This window comes from Protopterus annectens, chromosome 2.part1 (genome assembly GCF_019279795.1).
Source record: "Protopterus annectens isolate FY-2018-M chromosome 2.part1, PAN1.0, whole genome shotgun sequence".
NCBI lineage: Eukaryota > Metazoa > Chordata > Ceratodontiformes > Protopteridae > Protopterus > Protopterus annectens.
The window spans coordinates 1,843,028,914-1,843,037,112 of NC_056729.1; the positions used below are offsets into that span (position 1 = coordinate 1,843,028,914).

At 39.6% G+C, this 8,199-nt stretch overlaps 1 long non-coding RNA gene across 1 annotated transcript in view; it reads right to left on the reverse strand.

The window, feature by feature from the left end:
* Nucleotides 1–391: 391 nt before the first annotated feature.
* The window catches only part of LOC122794661, a 346,531-nt gene continuing 338,723 nt past the window's right edge, over nt 392–8,199 (reverse strand). The window contains exon 4 of the long non-coding RNA XR_006363666.1: nt 392–801. This is a non-coding gene — a long non-coding RNA (uncharacterized LOC122794661). The remainder of the gene's footprint in view (nt 802–8,199) is intronic.

Below are 8,199 nucleotides of genomic sequence, written 5' to 3' on the forward strand. Positions count from 1 at the left end.
TGACTTGTTACAGTTTAACACACAGAAGGAATGCAGGAACTACTCTTCTTGATTGCACATGGAGCAACTGTTCCCTTCACCCCACCCTTGCTACACTACTGGATAAGTGTAGCGTTAACGCTAAAGTTACCATTTTACAAAGCAAATTTATACCAGGAAAGTCACTGAAGCAAGGAAATACTCAGGTAGCAGCCACTACACCAGTTTATTAAGAGCATCCAGCGGCAGTTCGCCTCATGACGAAAGCGCTTATTAAACTGGTGTAGTGGTTGCTACCTATTTCCTTTTAAAGTTACCATTTTGTAATAAAACAAAAAGAAAACAGGAGCACGAGCCATCCCTGACATCAGCCTACTGCACGATGCACATAGACACATACACCTACAGCCAATTTGGAAAAAAATTATTTCTCTGTATTTTGAGATTAAAAGGATTTGTGTACATATTTAAGTGAAATCATATAACAGCACCTTAAAGAGATGGCATTTTTTTACAACAAATAAAGACTTAGTTTGTAAGTGAGTTTAAAAAGACATCCGCTTTCATCTGGATAATAGTTCACTTTATATAGATGTCTCAGTATAATGCTTCTTTTAAGCACAGCCGAATTTCATTTCCATGGAGATATACTTCCATCAGGACCCTAAAGCCTTCCATTCACTTTCATTCCTGATTGATGGATAGCAGCTTCCCAGTCATTCTTCATCAGTGGGACCAGTTCAGGCCTGCAGATCACATCCAGTGCTGTCATTGACAGTGCCTTAGCAGCCCGCAGGGTGTAGTGTTGGGCTTCAGTGGAACCTACAGCAGAAACAAAGCAAAGTCATTTGGAAAAAAGGAGTAAAGGAGTGTACTGGCAACATAGAACAATTCCCTGAAACAACAAATGGCATCATTTGTAAGGGAATCATGCATTTAGATGAAGACCAGTTCACCATGGTCCAGATACTAACAACATATAACAATTCCCTGAAACAACATATGGCATCATTTTTAAGGGAATCATGCATTTAGATGCAGACCAGTTCACCATGGTCCAGATACTAACAACATATAACAATTCCCTGAAACAACATATGGCATCATTTTTAAGGGAATCATGCATTTAGATGCAGACCAGTTCACTATGGTCCAGTTTTTATAGCCATCTATTTCAGTCCTCATTTCTTCTAGGACGATGCATAGCTATCCCATGAGGTACAGCAATCTCAGTTTGCTATATTAAGTAGGGAGTTCAGAGGAGCTCCCAATTTGCTAGTGAGGGGTGAAAACCCCCATGAAGAATGCTAAGCCTTTTTACTAACTTTTATTTATGTTTGGTTGAGGACATGCGGGCTAAAATGAAGTGGTTCATAGCCAGTCATACTAGATGTATTTATAAATATTGTATGTTGTCCATTTCTGATCACTATCCCCTCCACCAGACACTTCTTCTGACCTCTGCGTAGTGTGCTTGCCTAGTGGTCAACTAAGCTGTAACTAAGCAAACCTTCCTTCCTGCCTACCAACCTTCTGGGAACAGAAGAACATCAAACCAGAGCCCATATCTTGTACTATCAAGAGGCACCAACTCACTTTGTATATTTAAAGTGGTCAACTAAGCTGTAACTAAGCAAACCTTCCTTCATGCCTACCAACCTTCTGGGAACAGAAGAACATCAAACCAGAGCCCATATCTTGTACTATCAAGAGGCACCGACTCACTTTGTATATTTAAAGTGGTCAACTAAGCTGTAACTAAGCAAACCTTCCTTCCTGCCTACCAACCTTCTGGGAACAGAAGAACATCAAACCAGAGCCCATATCTTGTACTATCAAGAGGCACCGACTCACTTTGTATATTTAAAGTGGTCAACTAAGCTGTAACTAAGCAAACCTTCCTTCCTGCCTACCAACCTTCTGGGAACAGAAGAACATCAAACCAGAGCCCATATCTTGTACTATCAAGAGGCACCAACTCACTTTGTATATTTAAAGTGGTCAACTAAGCTGTAACTAAGCAAACCTTTCTTCCTGCCTACCAACCTTTTGGGAACAGAAGAACATCAAACCAGAGCCCATATCTTGTACTATCAAGAGGCACCGACTCACTTTGTATATTTAAAGTGGTCAACTAAGCTGGAACTAAGCAAACCTTCCTTCCTGCCTACCAACCTTCTGGGAAAAGAAGAACATCAAACCAGAGCCCATATCTTGTACTATCAAGAGGCACTGACTCACTTTGTATATTTAAAGTGGTCAGCTAAGCTGTAACTAAGCAAACCTTCCTTCCTGCCTACCAACCTTCTGGGAACAGAAGAACATCAAACCAGAGCCCATATCTTGTACTATCAAGAGGCACCAACTCACTTTGTATATTTAAGTATGCTACATTTCCTTGCTTGACCAGACTTGATGTATTTGTGTAATTTGGGTTAAGCACCCCTCCTCTACTTCCAGCAGCCTACATATTCCCCCATCCACATCCTATACCTCCATTTCATTTCTATCTTTTTCTACCTCAGCTATCCTTGAGGGTTAGCACACTACACTCCTTCCCTTTCACCTCCTCTACGTAGCCCTCTACTATACTGTGTGTCCCTGCAACCATACATCTTGCCACCAGGGGGCGCCTCTGCTACTGTTCTCCGGTGATTTCCCTTTCTCTCACCCTTATGCTTATCTTCTGCCTTCACTAACCTCTCTCACCTGTCCTCTAACTGTAGCGTCTTCATAGACTGCTTCAAAACCTAACCTCTCGCACTCTACCTTCATTCCTCCTACTCTGGCTCCTCTACATTTCTATCTCTACACATTAGATTGCTCAGTAGTACATTTACTCTATACTTCTGACTTATCTGTTTGCTTTTCCCTATCTCTGATTGTTTCCTGCTGAACTCCACTCTTTTGTGTCTACCCGCTCCGTTAAGCCCTCTTGGTCTCACTCCGCCCTCCCTGCCCCCAAATCTCACCCGCTCCTAGCACCTCTACATTTATTCCCACATAACCACACCCACCACATTCTGCAGCCAATCACAACATACTCCTCCCCACCCACTCCATAGTCATCCCCTCCTACTCACACTCTCTCTACTTGTAATCCCACCTATTTTAAACAGTCTCTTACCCTTCTCAATATGTACAACACTCACCTTCCTCTCCTACTACTATCTCTTCTAACTTTTCTTTCTTTCACCTACCTAATAACCTACTAGGAGCAGCCATTAAATGCTAATGTTAACATTCCACATAGACATACACTAACCACCCCCCCATCTACACTCTCAACACATCTTAGTCTAACATATTGTAACACATATATTGAATCTAAATATCATTGTCTCTCACATATCAAATACCTTATTCATAGACACACAAAATACTTCTTCTTTCTCAAACCTTCTCAATTAACTCACCTTATTCATAGTCTACAATTACTTGATGGGGACATCCACCCCAACCCAGGCCCATACACCTCAACAACACCCCCTAACTCCCAACAAACAAAAACTACTCCTTCACCTGATTCTAAACCTCCTAAATCTCTTACAATAGCTCATCTTAACATCCGTAGCATTTGCAACAAACTCCCAGCTCTTCATGCCCTTCTAGAAGTCCAACAATTTGACATTCTCTGTCTTACAGAAACTTGGCTCAAACCCTCAATAAATGATTGTGAAATCATCCCCCCTGGCTACAACATCCTAAGACAAGACCGTCTTAATAAAAAAGGTGGTGGTGTAGCTATTCTCTTTAAATCTGGACTGGATGTTAACAAATCGGCCCAAAACCCTCCATTTAACACAAACGCTGAACTTATTATTTCAAAACTTTCCCTTAACTCACACAAAACTATTAATATTATCTGTACCTATCTTCCCCGAGGCAACAACCCCCCCATATTAGAAAACCTACTTAACTGGTTTGCTACTAGTCTTCCTCATGAAACCATATTACTAGGTGACTTCAATATTGACTGGAATGTCTGTAACCAAACTAATCCATCCACCCTTATCAACCTGCATGGATTCCACCAAACCATCAACTCCACAACTAGAACAAATAAGAGCAATAACAAAGAGACTGGATCTTGACAAATAGTCCCCAACAAATGTATTCTACAGGTACCCTCCCAGATGACCTTAGTGACCACTCTCTCACCTACATCATTAGGCACAAAACTCACCTAAAACCACCTCCCCTAATTCGTTTATCTCGTAGCAAAAAACACTTTGACCCTCATCAGTTTCAAAATGAGCTCAGCCTGGTTAACTGGTCTCCTCTCAAAACTCTCCCAATTGATGACGCTGCCAACCACTTTAATAAAACCTTTCTTACTATTTTAGATCAACATGCACCCATGCGATCTATTCGCATGAAACATAATACAGCCCAATGGCTTACAACCAACACAAAACAGCTTATTCGTAATAGGAATAAGGCCTGGTCTCTGTGGCGAACCTCCAAAGACCCCAGTGACCACCTTAGCTTCAAACAAAAAAGGAACATGACAAAGCTAGCTATTATAAAAGATAAAAATAACTTTTTCACCCAGCTACAGCAATCCTCCCACCACCATCCACACAAATTTTGGAGATCTATTAACACAGTTCTTTCCCCCGGAAAAGTTGAAACTCCCAATCCACTTGGTTCCTGCCCTGACTCTCCCTTACAAACAGCTAATGCTTTCAATAACTTCTTTACATCTACAGTACTCAACCTGGCTAACCAACAAACACCTGACCCCTCATTATTGGGTAACCCAAGCTTCTCTCCTCCACTTATGCAACTTAAACCCATATCCACCTCCTATATTCTGAATTTACTTAAAAAACTTAAAGCTTCTACCCCATCAGCTGACAAACTCCCAGCTGAATATCTCCAGCTAGGAGCCAAAGCAGTTGCCTACCCAATCTCTATACTCATAAACAGAACCATAACAGAAAGTACTGTACCTTCCCTCTGGAAAATCTCACACATCATCCCCCTCTTCAAAGGAGGCGACTCATTTGAATACTCTAACTACCGCCCTATAGCACTGCTATCAACTATTGCAAAAATTATGGAGAAATGCATCCACAAACAGTTACTAAATCACCTCCTTTCTAAAAATCTCCTTGCTAACTGCCAACATGGCTTTCGTCCTCACCATAGCACCACCACAGCCTTATTATCCTTTATTGACTCCATTAATATTAACCGTAATAGCAATCTTCTTACATCAGCATTCTTTGTAGACCTGTCTAAAGCCTTTGATATGGTGAACCACCAACTCCTCCTACATCGCCTAAAATCTCTCTCTCTCAATAATCTTGCCTTAACTTGGTTCACCTCCTATCTTCAAAACTGGAAACAAGCTGTTTTATGGAACAATAATCTCTCTGAACTTCTGCCCACCACCTTAGGGGTCCCTCAAGGCTCCATCTTAGGTCCTCTTTTATTTTCCATCTTTATTAATGACTTGCATCTTGCCACGCCCATAACTACTTGTATTCAGTATGGTGATGACACCACCATCATTTGCTCTGCCACAAACCAAGATGACCTTCACTTCCTCACCCAAAAGACATTCACTACTATTGAGCAATGGTTCTCCAACCACTGTCTTCTCTTAAACCCTAAGAAAACTAAACTTCTCCTCTTCTCACCCACACACCTGTCTCCCTCTATTAATCTCACAATTACATCTAACAATGGCACCCTTATCTCTCCTAACCAAACAACCAAACTATTGGGTATTACAATTGACAACCTACTAAAATTTGATTTTCACATCAACTCCACCATAAAATCAACCAATAGAAAACTAGGTTCTCTTTATAGAATCAAAACTTTCCTAACCCCTGAAGCAAGAACTACCATAGCAAAAACACATCTTATCTCCACTTTACTATATGCCTCCCCCATTTATACTAATCTATCTAAACCCAACATTAATAAGCTCACAACAGCCTACAACAACATTGCGAGATTTGCCACTGCCTCTCCATATAAAACACATCACTGTCTGAACCTCTCCAACCTAGGATGGCTTGAATTACCTCACCTAATACAGTACTATCAGCTTATAATTGCCCACAAAGCTCTTTACCATCCTGAAAACATACCCATGCTCTCCACCCTTATAAAACCCTACAACAACTTAAAAACCTTACGCTCTTCCAATAAAATACTGATTCAAACATCTCTTGCAAAGAATACAGCAGGTGACTCCATATTCTCCAACTCAGTTGGTAAAATCTGGAACCAACTTCCTCTAGACATTTTAGTCCAGACTTCCACTTCACTATTTAAGACTAAACTAAAACTCTTTCTTACTAAACACTGGCTTTGCTCTTGTATCAATCCTAGTTGAGCTAGCTCATCTTACACCTCCTATTCTCCCCTTTATCCCTCATACTTTTTCCTACATCTATTTCTTCAACCTAAAATATTTGTTTTCCCTTTGACCTGAAAGTTTACTATCTTAACTAAATAACTATATTTCTCTAGTAGCACTCTTCTTAACTTTTCTGAAAAAAGAACTAAATTCTTCTCTCCCTTTTCTTCCCTTACCAGACTTAAACATTTTCCTTGTCTCTCTATCCCCCCTTTTTTTTGTAACTTTCTGAAATTGTTATTACTGTCTTTCTGATTTGTTAGTTATATCCTTTTTTGATTTTTCAACCATTGTTAATTTTTTTTTAATTGTTACCATGTAGTAGATAGCGGAGATTTTCTCCTCGGGCCTCCACTGAAAATGGACTTGCATCCAGTTGGACTAGCCCGGTTAACAAATGTAAATAAATAAATAAATAAATAAATAAATAAATGTATTTTATTTCTGATAAAAATTTTGTACATTTTCAATTTCTGATAACAAATATTGTGAGTGTTCTATTCTGATTGTATTGGATCTCTGAAAACTAAATGGAACAGAAAGTATCTTTAAGATATAGGTATTGTCCAATTTATTAAGTTACAAGTTCTAGATTACATCTTATTCTGCATATGCAGATGGCAGGTAATTATAATCAGAATTAACCACTCCAACATCTCCACAGTATACGGATTATGTTGTTCTCAGACATCATTCCCAACCACTAAAACTATTTCTTCTTTTTTCTCTACCACAAAAAATGTTAGAAAAGTCACACAATGAGCTATCAATCCTCTACACTTAGCTTACTAGCATAATTAAGGTAGTCCTACAAAGCAAAACATCGGCATTAAAATATGGGGTCAATATTAGATCACCGACCGAGCTTCTACACTTAGCTTACTAGCATAATTAAGGTATTCCTACAAAGCAAAACATTGGCATTAAAATATGGGGTCAATATTAGATCACCGACCGCTTAAAGAAGCGAACGGTGATTAATCTACCCTATCTAAGTGAAAGCTTACAATCTCGAACTGTCAGAACAGCGATTTTTTTCCCAGGGAAAAAAAATTGCTATTTCAAAACATATACATGCAACGCAAGCACACCAAACAAACAGCAATACACACACACAAAATCTTACAACTAACCCTACACTAAACTATACACACACACCACTAACTATCCACTTACCTTAACCCAAACCCTAACCCTAAGGTCCATCAGTATCGCACACTCACCTCAACCGCTCCCTAACCCTAACTCACCTAACCCGCCCTAACCCTAACTCACCTAACCCACCCTAACCCTCACATCCTCATAATCGCACACTTACCTGAACCTGACCCGTAACTTTCCACCACAGCACTGAAAATACCAAAGCAACAGAAACAGACAACCAAAATCTTTCCCTAGGAAAGATTTCAGGTTTCTGTTGCTTCGATATTTTAAGCTTTCGCTCCATAGGGTTCGATATTAGAACATTCAAAGGTTTTAAACATCGATGTTCTAATATAGATGCAAAATATGTATGCCTTAGACAAAGTATGTGTGTGGGGGGGTACCTGGATAATTATTAAATCAAAAAGTAATTAAGTGCTCAATCAAAAGTCCATACCACAGGTGAATTATTTAGCTCCTTAGATATCCTGAGTGGAACTTCATAAAGCTTTTGGTAAACATACGTTATTTTTGATGTTTTCCTATCAGACATTACAGAATCTACTGTTTCAATGATAAGGCCAAATATGGTAATGCAATGGACCAGGCCTCAAAGCAGCTATACTGCCATATGGACTGTCAGAGAAGCTGAAAATGGACCATTAAATGAAGGTAGCTGCAAAGGAATATTTAAAAAT